Source organism: Macaca thibetana, chromosome 7, assembly GCF_024542745.1.
Source record: "Macaca thibetana thibetana isolate TM-01 chromosome 7, ASM2454274v1, whole genome shotgun sequence".
Classification (NCBI taxonomy): domain Eukaryota; kingdom Metazoa; phylum Chordata; class Mammalia; order Primates; family Cercopithecidae; genus Macaca; species Macaca thibetana.
Window position 1 is genome coordinate 41,406,261 of NC_065584.1, and position 19,971 is coordinate 41,426,231.

A 19,971-nucleotide genomic window follows, 5' to 3' on the forward strand; every position below is an offset into this window, starting at 1 on the left:
ACTTTAACAATCTAGTGGCAGCAAATTAGATATTAATGTGATTACAAAATGACAATTACTTTTAGCAGTTAATTGACATCACCTTTCAGTAGCCTTTTTCAGTATCTTGTTGGGGACTTTTTTTGCCAGTGAGAAATGGGATCATTCTAAGGCTGAGAGGGAGCCATGAGGAACAGTAAGTTAATTACCTAACAAAACAAGTGGTTGATCTTTATATTCTCGATCAATGGGTCTTTGGGGTTTAATAACAGCAGTAACAAACTATACTTTTTTTCTGAAATGATGCCCAAATGATGTATAAACTTTTTGTAATGTAAGTACCACCCATCAATCACTTCATTTCTGAAATATGGTGGCTTCTGATGAGATGAGATTGCTTTCCACATTCTCATTAGTTTAAGAAGGAAAGAGAAAAAAATATTACCTCTATTAGAAAGGCAGATAAGGACAGAGAGATAATTTGGTTACATGCTACAGAAAGACTGGGTAAGAGAGGAAAAATAACGTCATTATACATAGGCTGAAATGTTTGCAAAACCCTTTTACATATAGTTAAGTTTAATCCTACAGATCTATGTTTTGGTAGCAGTGGGTTTATGCAAATCATTCTAAAAAATGTCCCCAAACATAAATCTGGTGGTTTATATCAACATCCCAAAACTCAATCAGGGTAAGTTTCTATAGCCTTTCTATATTTAATAAGGCATTTAGCATGTTTTTCATAGATTAAAAATCTAATAATCAATATACCAAAAATAGATAGTCTTACAATGTTTGATGAGTCATAATTATTGACAGGTAAACGTGTTGAAATTGCTTATTGCAACATTACCCTATCTGTTGCTAACTTATCCTAACCCTAGATAGATAGACAGATAGATAGGGTTATTGCTCTCTCTCTCTCTCTCTCTCTCTCTCTCTCTCTATATATATATATATATATATACACACACACACACACACATTCTATATTGAATTTTACTACATGCCTCCCCTTCTCTACTGAAACTGAATAATGAGATTAGACATTTCTCAGTACCAAGAGCAGACACTATATTGACTGATTTCTAACTGCTCAGCTCTATCTTTGTTTTGTTGCATACACCTTAGAGTATCTAAACAGATTTTTTGTATTATAATATCTAGTACCAGAAATTGTATTATAAGGCAACTGAGAACATGGGCAGAGTGAGAGCTGAAATTGAGGCCTTCCTTCAGGACTCTCAAATTATTTATTTGAAAAGCTCTTCTTGTGGGACCAGAGAGATGGTTAAGTGACAGCTAGTAGGTGCAAACCAAGGGACACTCCTATCTGGAATTCCAGTTTCAAGTACTGAGTTATTCCATAAAATCAGTCGTTTGTGTTGTTGAGTTCTTGGTTGCAGAGTGAACTCTACTAGCTACTGGGCATGCAGAAGTGAGCATAGGAGATATGATCTTTGCCTTTATAAGAAATGCAGCCTAAAGGAGAAAATAGTCCCATATTGTTCTCTGTAAGCAAATTTCAATCAAGATGCGGTTGGTTAGTTTTTCCCTATCTTCCTGTGTCTTTCCTTCCTCTCCCCTTCCTTCTCTTCTCCTCCTTTCTCCTCCTTTCTATTTCTTTCCCACGCAGTTCCAAAAATTATCCTGTATAATAATGAATCTGTGTAATTATTCTGATATCACTTGGTTTATTAGATAATGGTAATCTGGGAATGTGAGATAATAAAGTCATGTTTCTATCTAACTCATGTTTCTTTTTTGACGGGTGTTAGGTGTCTTGGTTAGGTGTCATGTTAAACATGCCCAGGAGGAACATTAGTATTTAAGAATGCCCTTTGCTACTTCCCATTCTCTACTTTAAAATTAATTTTTACAAAGGAGGAATAGAAGAAAGGCCACCAATATCTATTACGCCAAAGAACTAACATTTATTGAGCTCCTACTGTGTACCAGGTAATTTCTATAGATAATCTGCAATTTCTCACAGGAAAATTTTGAGGTGGCAATGATACCCTCCTTCTATAGATGAAGAAATTGAAGCTGAGTGAGCTTTGGAGACTTGCTAGGGTCACACAACTTGAATGTTGCAGAGCTGGGGTTTGAACTCAATACCATGAGATTATAAAACCCTTGTTGGCCTCACCAGTTCTGATTGCTTCTAGAACTCTTAAGTGCCCTGATGTTTATTTGGACTCTTCTTGTTTTCTTCGAGTAAGGACACAGATAGTGGATGCTTCTTCTCTCCTATCTACCAGACTACTTTACCTTTGTGTATCAGATTATCAACTGATGACTTTGATTTTGGGTTAATCCTAGAAAGAGCATTGACTTTGACCTGATTCCAATCATAGTACAAAGTCTGGTCATGTCTTTCAAACTTTGAGAAACAGAAAATATTTATTTCCACTCTTTATGGGATAATGAGGGAGCTGACCCCATCAATAAATTGTATCAAGGAAATGGGATCTCTATAGAGTCTATATTCACATAGCAGTAGATATCTTTGTAGGTAGAAAAAAAACACAAGGTACAAGGGCATAACCAAATTAATTTTGTATCACTCTGAAGTTAGAGATTAGTTGTAAGACTAATACAGATTGTTTTGCTGGGGTCATCACATGAAGATAATATTTTATACAGAAACATTGTGTTGGCTCTGCTGGTGCTTTCTGAAGTTCTGTCATCATTTAGCATTTCTTAGGAGGTGGTCATAGGGCATTTGTAAATAAATATCACTGGCTGCACATTTTGTTTTATTTTAGGAACATTATTTGCTTACCATTGAAAAGGGAGGTTTTTAACTTGACTTTGAAGTGTACTTAGCTAGGAAACTGTATTTGGAGCTGAATAAAAGCTTTTAACTCTTGATATATTGCCTTTGGTTTCTTTTATGCCTGTTGTTTAAAATATGCATATAGGAAGGAATTTACTTAAAAAGCTGTACATACTTTTAGTGTATTTGGAATATATGAAGCATTCACCTACTCATTCATTTATTCATTCACTCATTATTTCAACAATGATTTATTTAATGCTATACTGTGTACCAGGCTCTAGGATGAAACAGAGAAGAGAACAGTCATGGTATTTTTTTCTCAAAATATTTTGTAGAATTCACAAGGAAGCCATCAGGGCTTAAAGTTTTCTTTGTGGGAAGGTGCTAAACAGTAAATTAATCTTTTATTTTAGTTTTGCTAAGTTGTGTGTATGTTTTATAGCCTGTAGGGGTTTTTTTGTATTATCTTCTCATTATCCTTTCAATGTTTGTAGGATCTATAGTGATGCCCCCCTTTTCATTTCTGATATTGATTATTTTTGTCTTCTCTTTAAGGAGTTTATCACCATATTAGTCTTTTTGATAAACCTTCTGTTTTCTTTGCTGATCCCCTCTGTTTTCCATCTGTTTACTTTTTCATTAATATATGCCCACATTTTTCTTATTTCCTTCTTTCTCATTTCTTTGGGCTTAATTTTCTCTTCTTTTTCTAACTTCTTGAAGTGGATATTTAGTGCATTGATTTTCAGCCTTCCTTGTAATGTAATGTAAAACAGGTTGGGCAACACCATCTTCCAGAAGGTACCATGGAGTCACACCCTCACTTTCATCCCTAAATTCTGCATGTCCCTCTTGCAAAGGTAGCCAAACAAGAATCTACCTCTGATTAGATCATCACCTTCTGTGAAAGTACTCCATTTCCTAACATAGAAATGGTTCCCTTTTGTGTGTGTGTGTGTGTATAAAGACATAGAATATATACACACATACATAAATATATATTATATATAATATATATATTTATATATATAAACACATATACATGCACACACATATATATACACATACAAACACACACACATATAATTGTTTGGTTAATATTGGTTATATAATTTCTTCTGTGATTTCTTCTTTGGCCCATCAGTATTTAGAAGTTAACTTCTTAATATACAAACATAGGGACTGTAATTCAGCTTAATTCCACTGAAGCCAAAGAACATACTCTGATATAATTTTGATTTTTGAAAACTATATTGAGACTGGTTTATGGCTCCAAATATGGCAATTTAGGTAATGTTTTGTGTGTTTTTGAAAAAAAATGTATTCTACAATCATTAAGTGCAGTGTTCTCCATATATGTTAATCATGGAAAATTTAATCATATTGTTTAGAGCTCCTGTACCTTTCTTTTTTTTGACTGCTTGTTCTAGCTGTAAGAGAGGCGTGTTTTCCTTTGTAATTGTGCATTTGAACATTCTCTTTCTGTATTTTTTGCTTTATATGTTTTGTAGCTACATTATAAAATATAAGCAAATGTAACAGTTATATTTTCCTCATTTATTGCCCTTTTTATTATTATGGAATGTTCTTCTTTAATAACTTTTTTACTCTAAAGTCTTATTTATCTGATAGCAATATAGCTATCACAGCTTTCTTTTGGTTAGTGTTTTCATGGTATATCTTTTTCTATTCTCTTACTCTTGACCTTTCTGTATTATCTTTAAATATGTTTCTTTAAGCAGGGTATATATTTCTTTTGAAATCCAGCCTGTCAACCTTTATCTTTTAACTGAAGTATTTAGTTTATTTACATTGAAGGAAATTATGATATATTTGGACCTCAATCTACTATCTTTCTATTTGCTTTTTATTTTCCCTACCTATTCTATGTTCTTTTTTCTTTCTCCTTCTTTTGTCTTTGGATAACTTTTTGTTATCCCAAGTTAAACATTATTTTACTATTCTTGTATTGGTTATCCTAGAAACTATATTATGCTTCTTGACTTACCAAAGTCTAATACATATTAGTACTTTTTCCTCATACCAAATAATGCAAGAATCTTAGAATAGCAAAGCATGGTTCTTGGATCAGCAGCTGGTTCACAAACTTTCCAATTTTCAATGAACTAAGAAAGTGGTGCCAGAATGTAAATCAACTATATCACTAAGTATACTGTTTATTTCAGCTGACATATTTTTTAAAAAATAATATTTTCTAAATGAAAGACAGAGTGCATCAATTTATATTTTGGAGCTAGTTTCTTAATTTGCTATGGACTGGTGCTTTTAGTAGCACTGTCTTAGAATATTACAACTCTAAATTACCACCCCCAAATGTATATGCTCTTTTGTCATATTTTGTCATTATATGTTTTAACTCCCACAAGATATTATTACTGTGACTTTATATAGTCAATATAATTTTATATTCACCCACATATATAAATTTTCATTGCTATTCCTTTTTGCATCTCTGTGCTTTCATCTGGGACCATTTTTCTTCTCAAAGACTACCCTTTAGTTAATTCCTTTGGTGTATGTTTTCTGTGACAAATTGTCTTTTTAAAGTTCATTAAAATGTCTATTTTTCCTTCATTTTTGAATGATAACTTCCCTAAGTAATATATTCTAATCAGGGAATTACATATATATTTAGTATCTTTAAGATAGCAATTCACTGTATCTTTGCTTCCATGGTTTGTAAACTGTCAAACTTGTAATTGCTCCTGTGAAATAAGCATGCCACACCCAGCTACTTTTTTTCCTGTTTTCTTTTTTTAATTATTATTATACTTTAAGTTCTGGGGTACATGTGCAGAACGTGCAGGTTTTTTACATAGGTATACACATGCCATGGTGGTTTGCTGCACCCATCAACCCGTCATCTACAAAAGGTATTTCTCCTAATGCTATCTCTACCCTAGTCCCCCACCCCGCTACAAGCCCCAGTATGTGATGTTCCCCTCCCTGTGTCCATGTGTTCTCATTGTTCAACTCCCCCTTATGAGTGAGAACATGTGGTGTTTGGTTTTCTGTTCTTGTTAGTTTACTGAGAATGATGGTGTCCAGCATCACCCATGTCCCTGCAAAGGACATGAACTCATCTTTTTTATAGCTGCATAGTATTCTATGGTGTATATGTGCCACATTTTCTTTATCCAGTCTATCACTGATGGGCACTTGGGTTGGTTCCATGACTTTGCTGTTGTGAACAGTGCCGCAATAAACATATGTGTGCATGTGTCTTTATAGTAGAATGATTTATAATCCTTTGGGTATATACCCAGTAATGGGATTGCTGGGTCAAATAGTATTTCTAGTTCTAGATCTTTGAGGAATTGCCACACTGTCTTCCACAATGGTTTAACTAATTTACTCTCCCACCAACAGTGTAAAAGCATTCCTATTTCTCCACATCCTCTCCAGCATCTGTAGTTTCCTGACTTTTTAATGATCACCATTCTAACTGGCGTAAGATGGTATCTCGTTGTGGTTTTGATATGCATTTCTCTAATGACCAGTGATGATGAGCTTTTTTTGTATGTTTGTTGGCTGCATAAATGTCTTTTGAGAAGTATCCATTCCTGTCCTTTGCCCACTTTTTGATGGGGTTGTTTTTTTCTTGTAAATTTGTTTAAATTCTTTGTAGATTCTGGATATTAGCCCTTTGTCAGATGGATAGATTGCAAAAGCCTTCTCCCAATCTGTAGGTTGCCTGTTCACTCTGATGATAGTTTCTTTTGCTGTGGAGAAGCTCTTTAGTTTAGTGAGATCCCATTTGTCTATTTTGGGTTTTGTTGCCATTGCTTTTGGTGTTTTAGTTATGAAGTCCTTGCCCATGCCTATGTCCTGAATGGTATTGCCTAGGTTTTCTTTTAGGGTTTTTATGGTTTTAGGTCTTAGTTTAAGTCTTTAATCCGTCTTGAGTTAATTTTTGTATAAGGTGTAAGGAAGGGATCCAGTTTCAGTTTTCTGCATATGGCTAGCCAATTTTCACAACACCATTTATTAAATAGGGCATCCTTTCCCCATTTCTTGTTTTTGTCGGGTTTGTCAAAGATCAGATAGTTATAGATGTTATTTCTGAGGCCTCTGTTCTGTTCCATTGGTCTATATATCTGTTTTGGTACAAGTACCATGCTGTTTTTTTTTGTTGTTTTTTTCTTTTTTTTTTTACTGTAGCCTTCTAGTATAGTTTGAAGTCAGGTAATGTGATGCCTCCAGCTTTGTTCTTTTTGCTTAGGATTGTCTTGGCAATGTGGGCTCTTCTTTGGTTCCATATGAACTTTAAAGCAGTTTTTCCCAATTCTGCAAAGAAAGTCAATGGTAGCTTGATCAGGATAGCATTGAATCTATGAATTACTTTGGTCCATATGGCCATGTTGATGATATTGATTCTTCCTCTCCATGAGCATGGAATGTTTTTCCATTTTTTTGTGTCCTCTTTTATTTCCTTGAGCAGTGGTTTGTATTTCTGCTTGAAGAGGTCCTTCACATCCCATATAAGTTGTATTCCTAGGTATTTTATTCTCTTTGTAGCAATTGTGAATGGGAGTTCACTCATGATTTGGCTCTCTGCTTGTCTATTATTGGTGTATAGAATGCTTGTGATTTTTGCACACTGATTTTGTATCTTGAGATTTGCTGAAGTTGCTTATCAGCTTAAGGAGATTTTGGACTGAGACAATGGGGTTTTCAAAATACACAGTCATGTTATCTGCAACCAGAGACTATTTGACTTCCTTTTTTCCTAATTGAATACCCTTTATTTCTTTCTCTTGCCTGATTGCCCTGGCCAGAACTTCCAGTACTATATTGAATAGGAGTGATGAGAGAGGGCATCCTTGTCTTGTGCCAATTTTCAAAGGGAATGCTTCCAGTTTTTGCTCATTCAGTATGATATTGGCTGTGGGTTTGTCATAAATAGCTCTTATTATTTTGAGCTATGTTCCATCAATGCCTAGTTTATTGAGAGTTTTTAACATGAAGGGCTGTTGAATTTTTTCAAAGGCCTTTTCTATTGCATCTATTGAGATAATCACATGGTTTTTGCCATTAGTTCTGTTTATGTGATGGATTATGTTTATTGATTTGTGTATGTTGAACCATCCTTGCATCCCAGGGATAAAGCTGACTTGATCATAGTGGATAAGCTTTTTGATATGCTGTTGGATTCAGTTTGCCAGTATTTTATCGAGGATTTTTGTATTGATGTTCATCAGGGATATTGGCCTGAAATTTTCTTTTTTAGTTGTGTCTCTGCTAAGTTTTGGTATCAGGATAATGCTGGCCTCATAAAATGAGTTAGTGAGGATTCCCTCTTTTTCTATTGTTTGGAATAGTTTCAGAAGGAATGGTACCAGCTCTGTTTGTACCTCTAGTAGAATCTGACTGTGAATCCATCTGGTCCTGGACTCTTTTGGTTTGTAGGCTATTAATTGCTATCTCAGTTTCAGAACTTGTTATTGGACTATTCAGGGATTTGACTTCTTCCTGGTTTAGTCTTGCGAGGGTGTCTGTGTCCAGGAATTTATCAATTTCTTCTAGATTTTTTAGTTTATTTGCGTAAAAGTGTTTATAGTATTCTTTGATGGTAGTTTGTCTTTCTGTGGGATCAGTGGTGATATCTCCTTTATTATTTTTTATTGCATCCAATTTGATTCTTCTCTCTTTTCTTCTTTATTAGTCTGGCTAGTAGTCTATCTATTTTGTTGATCTTTTTAAAAAACCAGCTCCTGGATTCATTGATATTTTGAAAGGTTTTTTGTGTCTCTATCTCCTTCAGTTCTGCTCTGACCTTAGTTATTTCTTGTCTTCTGCTAGCTTTTAAATTTGTTTGCTCTTGCTTCTCTAGTTCTTTTAATTGTGATGTTAGGGTATTGATTTTAGATCTTTCCTGCTTTCTCTTGTGGACATTTAGTGCTAGAAATATCCCTCTACACAGTGCTTTAAATGTGTCCCAGAGATTCTGGTACATTGTGTCTTTGTTCTCATTGGTTTCAAAGAACATCTTTATTTCTGTTTTCATTTTGTTATTTACCCAGTAGTCGTTCAGGAGCAGGTTGTTCAGTTTCCATGTAGTTGTGTGGTTTTGAGTGAGTTTCTTAATCCTGAGTTCTAATTTGATTGCACTGTGGTCTGAGAGACTGTTTGTTTTGATTTCCATTCTTTTGCATTTGCTGAGGAGTATTTTACTTCCAAATATGTGGTCAGTTTTAGAATAAGTGTGATGTGGTGCTGAGAAGAATGTATATTCTATTGATTTGAGGTGAAGAATTCTGTAGATGTCTATTAGGTCTGCTTGGTCCAGAGCTGAGTTCAAGTCCTGGATATCCTTGTTAATTCTGTCTCGTTGATCTGTTTAATACTGACAGTGGTGTGTTAAAGTCTCCCACTATTATTGTGTGGAAGTCTAAGTCTCTTTGTATGTCTCTAAGAACTTGCTTTATGGATCTGGGTGCTCCTGTATTGGGTGCTTATATGTTTATATATAATTATAAAATATATAATTATACATTTATATATTGTTCTTGTTGCATTGATCCCTTTACCATTATATAATGACCTTCTTTGTCTCTTTTGGTCTTTGTTTAAAGTTTGTTTTATCAGTGATTAGGATTACAATCCTTGCTTTTTTTTTTTTTTTTTTTGCTTTCCATTTGCTTGGTACATATTCCTCCATTCCTTTATTTTGAGCCCTATGTGTGTCTTTGCACATGAGATGGGTCTCCTGAATACAGCACACTTACGAGTCTTGACTCTTTATCCAGTTTGCCAGTCTGTGTCTTTTAATCGGGGCATTTAGCCCATTTACATTTAAGGTTAATATTGTTATATATGAATTTGATCCTGCCATTATGATGCTAGCTGGTTATTTTGTTCGTTAGTTGATGCAGTTTCTTCATAGCGCTGATGGCCTTTACAATTTGGTATGTTTTTGCAGTGGCTGGTACCAGTCGTTCCTTTCCATGTTTAGTGTTTCCTTCAGGAGCTCTTGCAGAGCAGGCCTGGTGGTGACAAAATCTCTCAGCATTTGCTTGTCTGTAAAGGATTTTATTTCTCCTTTGCTTATGAAGCTTAGTTAGGCTGGATATGCAATTCTGGGTTGAAAATTCTTTTCTTTAAGAACGTTAAATATTGGCCTCCACTCTCTTCTGGCTTGTAGGGTTTCTGCCGAAAGATCTGCTGTTAGTCTGATGGACTTCCCTTTGTGGGTAACCCGACCTTTCTCTCTGGCTGCCCTTAACATTTTTTCCTTCATTTCAACCTTGGTGAATCCAACAATTATGTGTCTTTGGGTTGCTCTTCTCGAGGAGTGTCTTTGTGATGTTCTCTGTATTTCCTGAATTTGAATGTTGGCCTCCCTTGCTTGGTTGGGGAAGTTCTCCTGGATAATATCCTGAAGAGTGTTTTCCAACTTGGTTCCATTCTCTCTGTCACTTTCAGGTACACCAGTCAAATGTAGATTTGGTCTTTTCACATAGTCCCATACTTCTTGGAAGCTTTGCTCATTTCTTTTCACTCTTTTTTCTCTAATCTTGTTTTCTTGCTTTATTTCATTGAGTTAATCTTCAATGTCTGATATCCTTTCTTCTGCTTGATTGATTCAGCTGTTGTTACTTGTGTATGCTTCATGAAGTTCTTGTGCTGTGTTTTTCAGCTCCACCAGGTCATTTATGTTCTTCTCTAAACTGGTTATTCCAGCTAGCAATTTGTCTAACCTTTTTTCAAAGTTCTTAGCTTCCTTGAATTGGGTTAGAACATGCTCCTTTAGCTCGGTGGAGTTTGTTATTACCCACCTTCTGAAGCCTACTGCTGTCAATTCGTCAAATTCATTCTCTGGGCAGTTTTGTTCCCTTGCTGGCGAGGAGTTGTGATCCTTCATAGAAGAAGAGGCATTCTGGTTTTTGGAATTTTCAGCCTCTTTGCGCTGTTTCTCACTGTCTTTGTGGATTTATCTACCTTTTGTCTTTGAAGTTGGTGACCTTCAGATGGGATCTCTGAGTCAACATCCTTTTTGTTAATGTAGATACTATTCCTTTCTGTTTGTTAGTTTTCCTTCTAAGAGTCAGGCCTTTCTGCTGCAGGTCTGCTGGAGTTTGCTGGAGGCCTGCTCCAAACCCTGTTTGCCTGGTTATCACTGGCGGAGGCTTCAGACCAGCAAAGATTGCTGGCTGTTCCTTCCTCTTGAAGCTTCGTCCCAGAAGGCCACCTGCCAGATGCTAGCCAGAACTTTCCTGTATGAGGTGTCTGTCAGCCCCTACTGGGAGATGCCTCCTAGTCAGGATGCACTGGGGTCAGGGACCCACTTGAGGAGGCAGTCTGACCCTTATCAGAGCTTGAACACTGTTTTGGTAGATCCACTGTTCCCTTCAGAGCTCAGTTGGAAATGCAGAAATCATTCTCCTTCTGCGTCGATCTTGCTGGGAGCTGCAGACTGGACCTGTTCCTTTTCGGCCATCTTTGGGTTCCTGTTTTCCCCCAGCTACTTTTAATGTTTCCCTTTGATCTTTGGTTTTCAATGCGTTTACTATGATAAACCTATGATATGTTTTTCTTTGTTCTATTACATTTGGAGATTCATAGAACTTTTAAAATCTGTGGACTTATGTCTTTTATAAGTTTTTAAGATTTTTGACCAGAATCTCTTCAAATATTGCTTCTCACTCTTAGTCTAATTTTTCTCCTTTTAGGACTCTGATTTACATATACATTACGTCTTTTCACAGAGTTTTTTTCTGTGTTTCAGTTTGAATACATTCAATGTACTGTTTTTTCTTTTTGCTATATGTAATCTGCTACAAAACCAATTCACTAGGTTCTTAATTTCAGTATTGTAGTTTCAGCTCTGGAATTTTGATTTGGTTCTTCTGTTTTTAAGTTTTCAGCTTCTGCCAAAATTCTTAATTTTTCATATTATTTCCTTGCCCATATTTAACATATTTAAGTGTCTGTTTCTATTATTTGCTGTTTTGCTTAGTTGTGCTCATATTGTCTTCTTTATTTATATGCCTAGTTATTTTTCAGTGTATTCCAAACATTATATATAAAAATTATAGAGATTATTTGAGGCCCATGATACTATTATCTCCCTTTGGAGAAAGGGACATGTTTGCTTATAGAAGACATTAGGGGCACTAGTAATTCTTGATTACCTTATACTATTTGAGGATTGGGATAATTTGGGCTTCAAACTCAGTAAGGGCTACCTTTTTCTTCTTCACCTTTCCTTTTGGGGTGTGGCCCTTTCTGGTCTGTGATGGTTAATTTTATACATTAACTTGGCTAGGCCACTGCACCTAGACATTTGGCCAAACACCGGTATAGATGTTGCTGTCAAGGTATTTTTTTTTAAGACAAAATTAACATTTAAATGAGTTGGCTTTGAGTAAAGCAGATTACCTTCCATAATGTAGGTGGCCCTCCTCCATAATGTAGGTGGCCCTTGTCTAGTCAGTTGAAGGCCTTAAGAAAAAAACCTGAGGTTCCCCTGAGGAAGAAGGAATTCTGTCTCCAGACTGCCTTTGGATTGAGCTACAACACCAACTCTTCCCTAGATTGCCGACCTGTCCTACAGATTTCAGACTTGCCAGCCCTTGCAATCATATGAACCAATTCCTTAAAATAAATCTCAATATTTCTCTCTCTCTCCCTCTCTCTCTACACACACACACACACATACACCCTAATACAAGATTTCAAAGCAAAGCCTAGGAGTTTACTAGGGTTCCCTTTGTTAGGAGGCCCTAAATTCTAATTTTGTCCTATTGCCTTATAAGTTTATTAAAAGCTTTGCTTAGTTTCTCTGCCTCTCCACCATCTCTACATAAATTGAAAGTTGTCCCTAGAATAAGGTGATTTTAAATGCTGGGCTCATCACTCTAGGTCTCCTTATTTTCTTATGTCTTGGTCTCATAATTGTTCACTGCTATATTAGTTATCTTATGCCCTCAAACAGATTTAGAACTTTTCCACTAGCTTTTCTAGTTGTTCTCAGCAGAACAGTTGGTTTGACTTATCTAGTCTACCATTTCCAAGAGCGATTCTCCTAGGATAGGTGGAAGCCTGTTTTTATTGAATAAAATGTATGGAAGAAATCAGATAAAGATTTCAATTTTGCTTTTGTTGATTTGAATAGCTTTTGAGACATCTAAGGTAAGATAATAGGAAAGTAGTTGGATAAACAAAGCTAGAACTTGGAAGAGGGATCTCTGTGGAGAAAAATTTTTGTATTAATAGTATATAGATAATATTCAAAATGATGAAAATGAATGAGATTACCTAAACAGAAAGTCTGGATAGAAAAATAATAGGGACTGAAAGCTTTTTTAGGAACTCCAACTTTTAGAAGTTAGTTAGGGGAGGAGGTATCAGTGAAACACTGAGAAAGGGTTGTCAGAAAGAGAGTTTGGTGTCATAGAAGCAGATGAAAAAGAGGATTTAAAGAAGTAGGGAATGATGAAATATGATTTATGTCATGAAAACTCTGACAAAATAGGGCCTAAAAAGTATCTGAGTGTTTGAGCCTCACAAACATATTATAGCCACTTGATAGATGACCATGCTTGTGCAGTAGTGTGGGTGGACAGCCTCAGGAAGAGTGATTCAGGGCTGTAGGAGGTCTGCCCAGCAGCAATCACCCTGGTGGCTTTCAATCTCTAATCGGATAATGAGTTCTGTGCCATCTCAACCTGAAAGACTTATTTGAAACCTGTGCCCTGTCCTTTTGGCAAATGATTTGGGTAATGCCTGTCATGAACAAAGAAAGATAGTGGTGTTCCCACTTTTTCCTAATACTTACTAGCTCTTCAGGGAGAAAACCTGTAGTTCTTTACTGTTCTAAACCTGAGCACAGCTGTACCTCCTGAGGTGAGCTTTCATTGCTTGCCCCTGCAGAACTCCAACTTGACACTTCACCAGAATCATGAGGCAGAGGAAATGCTAAGTTCTCATCCCAGAGAGATGTACTTCTCTACAGCACACTTTTACTATTTTGAGCTATCTATATAGCTTTTTTTTAGTCTTTAGTCCAGAAGAAAATTTAGACTAAAGAACCTATTATTTATTTTTGCCAATATTTCAGAAAAGTCCAGTGATGGGGATTGAAAAAAGTGGCAGTAATATGCAGCATATATCTTACTATGGTTTCCTTATTTTCCTAGAAAACATTAAAGAATGGTTTTTTCTCTGTGCAGATGCTTGGCAATGCATTTGCATTTTTATGGTGAGTTTGACTACTGGGCACACTGATGGTATCTAAAGTGTAGTGAAAATGGCATCTGCATAACAAGGAAGATAGTGATCCCAAAGCCCATTGTCCTTATGGAATAAGTGTGGGGTAAAACATAGGCCTTCACTCTAAACCTGTTGACTTGGAAGCATGTGTAAAATGAATTTATTTATTTATTTAAATTTATCTGATTCACGCCTGATGAGGCAAGCAGAGCCTGTGAGTTATTTGAAAAATTAGAGCAAACTGGTTCACTCAAAGACAGTTATTTTTTTTGGGGGGGGGGGGCGGGCAGAGTCTCGCTCTGTCACCCAGGCTGGAGTGCAGTGGCATGACGTCAGCTCAACCTTCATCTCCCAGGTTCAATGATTCTCCTGCCTCAGCCTCCCAAATAGCTGGGATTACAACCATGTGCCACCATACCCAGCTAATTTTTGTATTTTTAGTAGAGACAGTGTTTCACCATGTTGGCCAGACTGTCTCACTCCTGACCTCAAGTGATCCACCCGCCTTGGCCTCCCAAAGTGCTGGGATTACAGGTATAAGCCACCGTGCCTGGCCTCAAAGACAGTTCTTTAGAGAGAAACCATTCTGATGCTTTGGAGAAAAGCTGTTTGGATATAGTTTAAGGCCCCATGAAATGAAGTCTTTAATCAATGCAATCCCAGCCAAGCTAACAACTTATTTGGTAGGTCTTCATGGTTATTAAAGAGTCACTACTCATACATGGTAATACCTTCATGAGTGAGATTAAATAATTGGTCAGATGATTGGCAGGATGACACACTCTGAAATGTATTAATTTTGTGTAGTTGACTCACTTAGTTCCTCTGATTTTGATCCTTAAATATAAGGTGGGACTAACATAGTTTTTGTCCTGCATATATCACAAGGTTATTAAGAAGATCAAACAGGATAATAATGTATGGAAGGCTCTAGATAAATGTAGGACTTTGTTTACTGTAATATAATCACCTCATTTTTGGAAATTGTGACTGGCTTTAACTCCTGTCAATCAACATGTGTTGGGAAGGCTCTGTATGGTATCACAACAACATCCAGCACTCATAGACACCCAGCACTATGACAAGCCCTTAGGAAACTTTAGTATAAGCTCTGTGGAAAACAGCCAAGGGCTTAAGGTGCAAAGTCATAGACAGTTCCCTATGATTAGTCATTTTACCAGCCCAGAAAGAAAAATTCATTTTCGTTGGCTAGTGACAGCTGTAATAGAAAATTCTGTAATAGAAAAGCCAGGAAGCATAGGATGAGAGCAGCAAAAGGTAGGAGAAGAGGTAAGAAAGAGAAATAAGAAAGACGGTTCATGGCCGGGTGTGGTGGCTCACCCCTGTAATCCCAGCACTTTGGGAGGTCGAGGCGGCTAGATCACGAGGTCAGCAGATCGAGGCCATTTTGGCTAACACGGTGAAACCCCGACTCTACTAAATATACAAAAAACTTAAATGGGCATGATGGCAGACGCCGGTAGTCCCATCTACTCTGGAGGCTGAGGAAGGAGAATGGGGTGAACCCGGGAGGCAGAGGTTGCAGTGAGCAGAGATCGCGCCACTGCACTCCAGCCTGGGTGACAGAGTGAGACTCCGTCCCCGCCCCCCCCCCCAAAAAAAAGAAAAGAAAAGAAACAAAGAAAGACAGTTCATGAGCAAATAGCATAAAGCAGCAAAAATTGAAAGTGATAACTAAGGCAACACCAAGAAACCCCTGGATCAGTGGACGGAGAAATTGTACGGTTTTTACATTTGGAAAGGCTCAGAGATCATTCAGCCCAGGGATGGCAAATACACAGGTCATGTGGGGCAATTTCGCTCTTGTCTGAGAGGCAGACATTGCTAATCAATCATTGTATCGTTCTGCTCAGTCAACACGTATGAGTGCCAGTGCAAAGAGTGATCCCAAAGCTGAATGCTTGCTCTTGTGGGAATGTGAGGAGTCGCATATATTGAAAACGTGTGTAAGAGGAATCAACATTACTCATTAAATTATCTGATTCTTATCTGATGAAGTGAGGAGAGCCAGTGGGATGTAGGGATCCGGTCCACCTAGAATGGTCAAGGTAGTACTGTAGGTTGCCACTACAAATCAGTTGGAATAGGCACAAGAGGTGCATTTTATTCAGCCTCCTTATTTTATAATCAGGAAACTGTGGCATAGGGATGTGAGACCACTTGCACAGGTTCACACAATTAGTTAACCAGAACTTAAACCCAAGTTTCTCTTTCTCCAGTTGGAAACTCAAGACTCATAGCTGTTTGGAGATATTTTACTAAAGATTGATTACTGAAATGAGTGGGTAAAGTAGAGAAAGGAATATTTTTGCATATTAGGGTTTAAGGCAATGGCTATTGAGCCAAAGCTTTGAAGGTGGGTGTATTAGTTTCCTGGGGCTACTGTAACAAAGTACCATGAACTGAGAAGCTTCAACAACAGTTTGATGGTAATGTCCACAGTCTAGAAACTAGAAATTTAAGCTCGAGATGTTGTCAAGCTTAGTTTCTTCTAAGGGCTATGAGAGATAACCTGTTCCATGCCTCTGTCCCATTTTCTGATGGTTTGCTGACAATTTTTGCTATTCTTTGGTTTGCAGATACATCACCCCAATTTCTGCTTTTATGTTCATGTGGCATTCTCTCTCTCTCTCTCTCTCTCTCTCTCTGTCTCTGTCTCTGTGTGTGTGTGTGTGTCTCCACATTCCTTCTTTTTTAAGGACATAGTTACATTAGATTAGGGTCTGCCCTAAAGGTACTATCTTAATTTGATCATTTACAAAGACCATATGTCTAAATAAGGTCATATTCTGTGGTACTAGGGGTTAGGACCTCAACATATGAATTTTGGTGGGAGACAATTTAGCCCCTAACAGTGAAGTTCAGTTTCCTTAAATGTCAGAACTCTGGCTGTGGAAGCCAGCTGAAATTTAGTCTAATATTGGTTTCCTTCATGAAGTCACATTTAGCGTTAGAGGTGTTTTTTCAAGAAGTTGCCAATAACAGATCATGCAGATGAATTTTTAAACCATTGTGAATTCTGTATTTATCGTATAGTGTTCAAGGTGCATATTACTGTGGTTAGGAGAAGGGAAAGTGGCCAGGTGGAGGTAACACTCTGCAGCAGAGAATAAGTCTTGCAAAACTTTAGAGTGAGGTTCTGCTGTTCTGCTGCTAGAGGAATGGGCCAAGAACAAACGCAGCTTGGGCAGTTAGCAGATACCCTTGAATGAGGCTCCTCTAAAGATCATGTGGTTATATGAATCAGAAAATGCTATGCTCTCTGCCACCAAACAGAGCACAGAAACACCCGAGGTGGCCAAAACTCTCTGCTGCCCTTAAGCCTGCTCCCCAAGAAAAATGGTGAAATTTGTCATCGATGCAGATTTTGTGCCTCCCCTCTTTTCTTCCCAGTTACCCCACTCTATGGTGGCACCTCTTTTCCTACTCCCTCAAATACTTAGGACCATGGTCTGTTCCTCTTCCTCACCATGAAAGTTATTCTTTGGTGGGGGGATGTAGAATGTAATTTATATTAATTCATGCTTAGGTGTAAATGACTAATAAGAGTTTAAAGTGGGCTCCGACTTTAATGATTTGCAAGTGACTGCCAAAGCCTTAAATTACAGGAACAAAGTTATAAGGCTAGAAGTGGGGGATCATTCAGCTCTAAATGGCACCTCTTTTATTAGCTAATCAGACACTAAATTAAAATGCCACATTATTAATTTATTCTCTGTAATTGTAAATGATCTAGGAATTTGCTGATTACATTAGCAATTTTTCTTTAATTTCAGGGAGATGCAAAATAGAAAGTTATGGAGATATGAGCCTACACTTGTTTGCAGTGCTTGACTCACCTACATCTGTGCTGGCAGTTTTCATCTGACTTACCCAGAATCAGATAGCACAGGATGTGCTATTCAGTCCTTACTGTAGCCCCTTCTCTTTTCTGCTAGCTTGAAAGCATAAAATCCAACCTATTTTTTTCCTTGGCAATAAGAAAGGCACTCTTCTTTCCACCATGGTCTCCTTGATGGCACCGAATATTGTAGAATCACTTTAAGAGAAGGACTTTCCCTACATTTTTTGTTTGTTTGTTTGTTTTTTGTTTTTTGTTTTTTTTTGAGATGGAGTTTTGCTCTTGTTGCCCAGGCTGGAGTGCAATGGCACAATCTCGGCTCACTGCAACCCCTGCCTCCCCGGTTCAAGCAATTCTCCTGCCTCAGCCTCCCAAGTAGCTGGGATTACAGGTGCCTGTCACCATGCCCAGCTAATTTTTTGTATTTTTAGTAGAGACAGGGTTTCACCATGTTGGCCAGGCTGGTCTCCTGACCTCAGGTGATCTGCCCACCTTGGCCTCCCAAAGTGCTGGGATTACAGGTGTGAGCCACCGCACCTGGCCTTCCCTACTTCTTTTGTGTGAAATTCACCAGCCTTCCCTTTCTTTTGTCTGTGCTCAATCTCCCTCAGTTGTTTGACTAACTCAGTCAAAGAGACAGGGTGTAGAGATCATGGTACAACTTAGGTGTTGGTGCAGGTGTAGGTGAGGGCCCTGGCAGAATCTGTGGGAGATGAAGATGACCCTGACGGGACATTTTTTGGATACTGACTTAACTCCTTACTGTCCCTTATTGGCTCTGAAGCATGGCTCAGTCAGCCACTGAAGGTGGCTGTCAGCTTCCAGAGTAACTCATGGCAAAAAACTAACACCCTCACCTCCTAAGAGAGTTCAGAGAACCCTTCAAGGGACAGGTAGCATTCCTCCCTGGGAGTTAATACAAAGACACAAAATACTTGCTCTTGCTCTCTCTCTTATTCTAACAATTGACCTAACAACTTTATAGGACACGTTAGCAACTGGTGAATACAGGAAACAGGACCAGCAGATAATAAATAATTCAGTGAGAAATATATTCCAGAAAACCAATTGACATGATTGGAGAGTTCTTGGTAAATGTAACATATTTACAAACACTCATTACATTGTATTGTTATCCCAAAGGCTAATTTATTCTGATTAAAAATTATTTTCCATGAAAAGAATGGCTGGGGAACTAAAAATTCTAGGGAGACCAACTCCAAAGTTCATCTAAATAGCTTCTCGGGAGCAAATGCATTTTTAAGTTGATTACCAGCTCACTGAGTTTCTTTGGCCTTGGGATCCAGCGGAGGGTGCCATTATGTACTTTGAGGTTTCACTCTGGCAGAGAATGGAAGCGTAGAGATTCAATTCCTATGAAAAAAAAGATAGAATAAGTCTTATGTTATCAGCAGACACTCCAGGGCACAAAATTCCTGTTTGGTTGGGTGAGTTATTTCAGAGGCATGCTGAAATTAATCAATGGCTTTCTTGGCTTTTGACTTCCTGTTCCTCTATACTCTTTCTTTTCTTTTGTATGTAAATATGTTTATTTAATTTTTTAATAAAAGCACAAACATATCAAATTAAAAACTCTAAAAAACTGTAACTTCAAACAGTACCAGAAAAACCTAAACCCTAAAAAGTAAATCTCTTTCCAAAATTGTCCCATTTTCCTGGTACTGTTCCCTAAAGGCAGTCACAGTTAACAGTTTCTTTTATGTCTTTTCAGAGAACTACTAAGCAGATATTAATATATGTTTCTCTCTCTCTCTCTCTCTCTCTCTCCCCCCCAACACACACACATACCCATATACATTTATATACATACACACATATATATACACACACATATATAAGCATAGTACACATGTGGTATCATGCCTTGCTTTTTTCATTAAATAATGTGTCTTGGTCATTGTTTTCACCTGTCTATTGTCAACCTAATTCTTCGTTATAACTGTATAATAGTCACTTTACGAATGCATTATAAGTTATTTAGTCAGTTCCCTGTTGATGTTGGAGTGGCTTTGTCTTTGGCTGAGGTGATTTCTAAGGTGGAGGTGAGGAGAAGGTGCAGTGATGCTGGGTTTTGCTTTGGTGGTAGGGCATA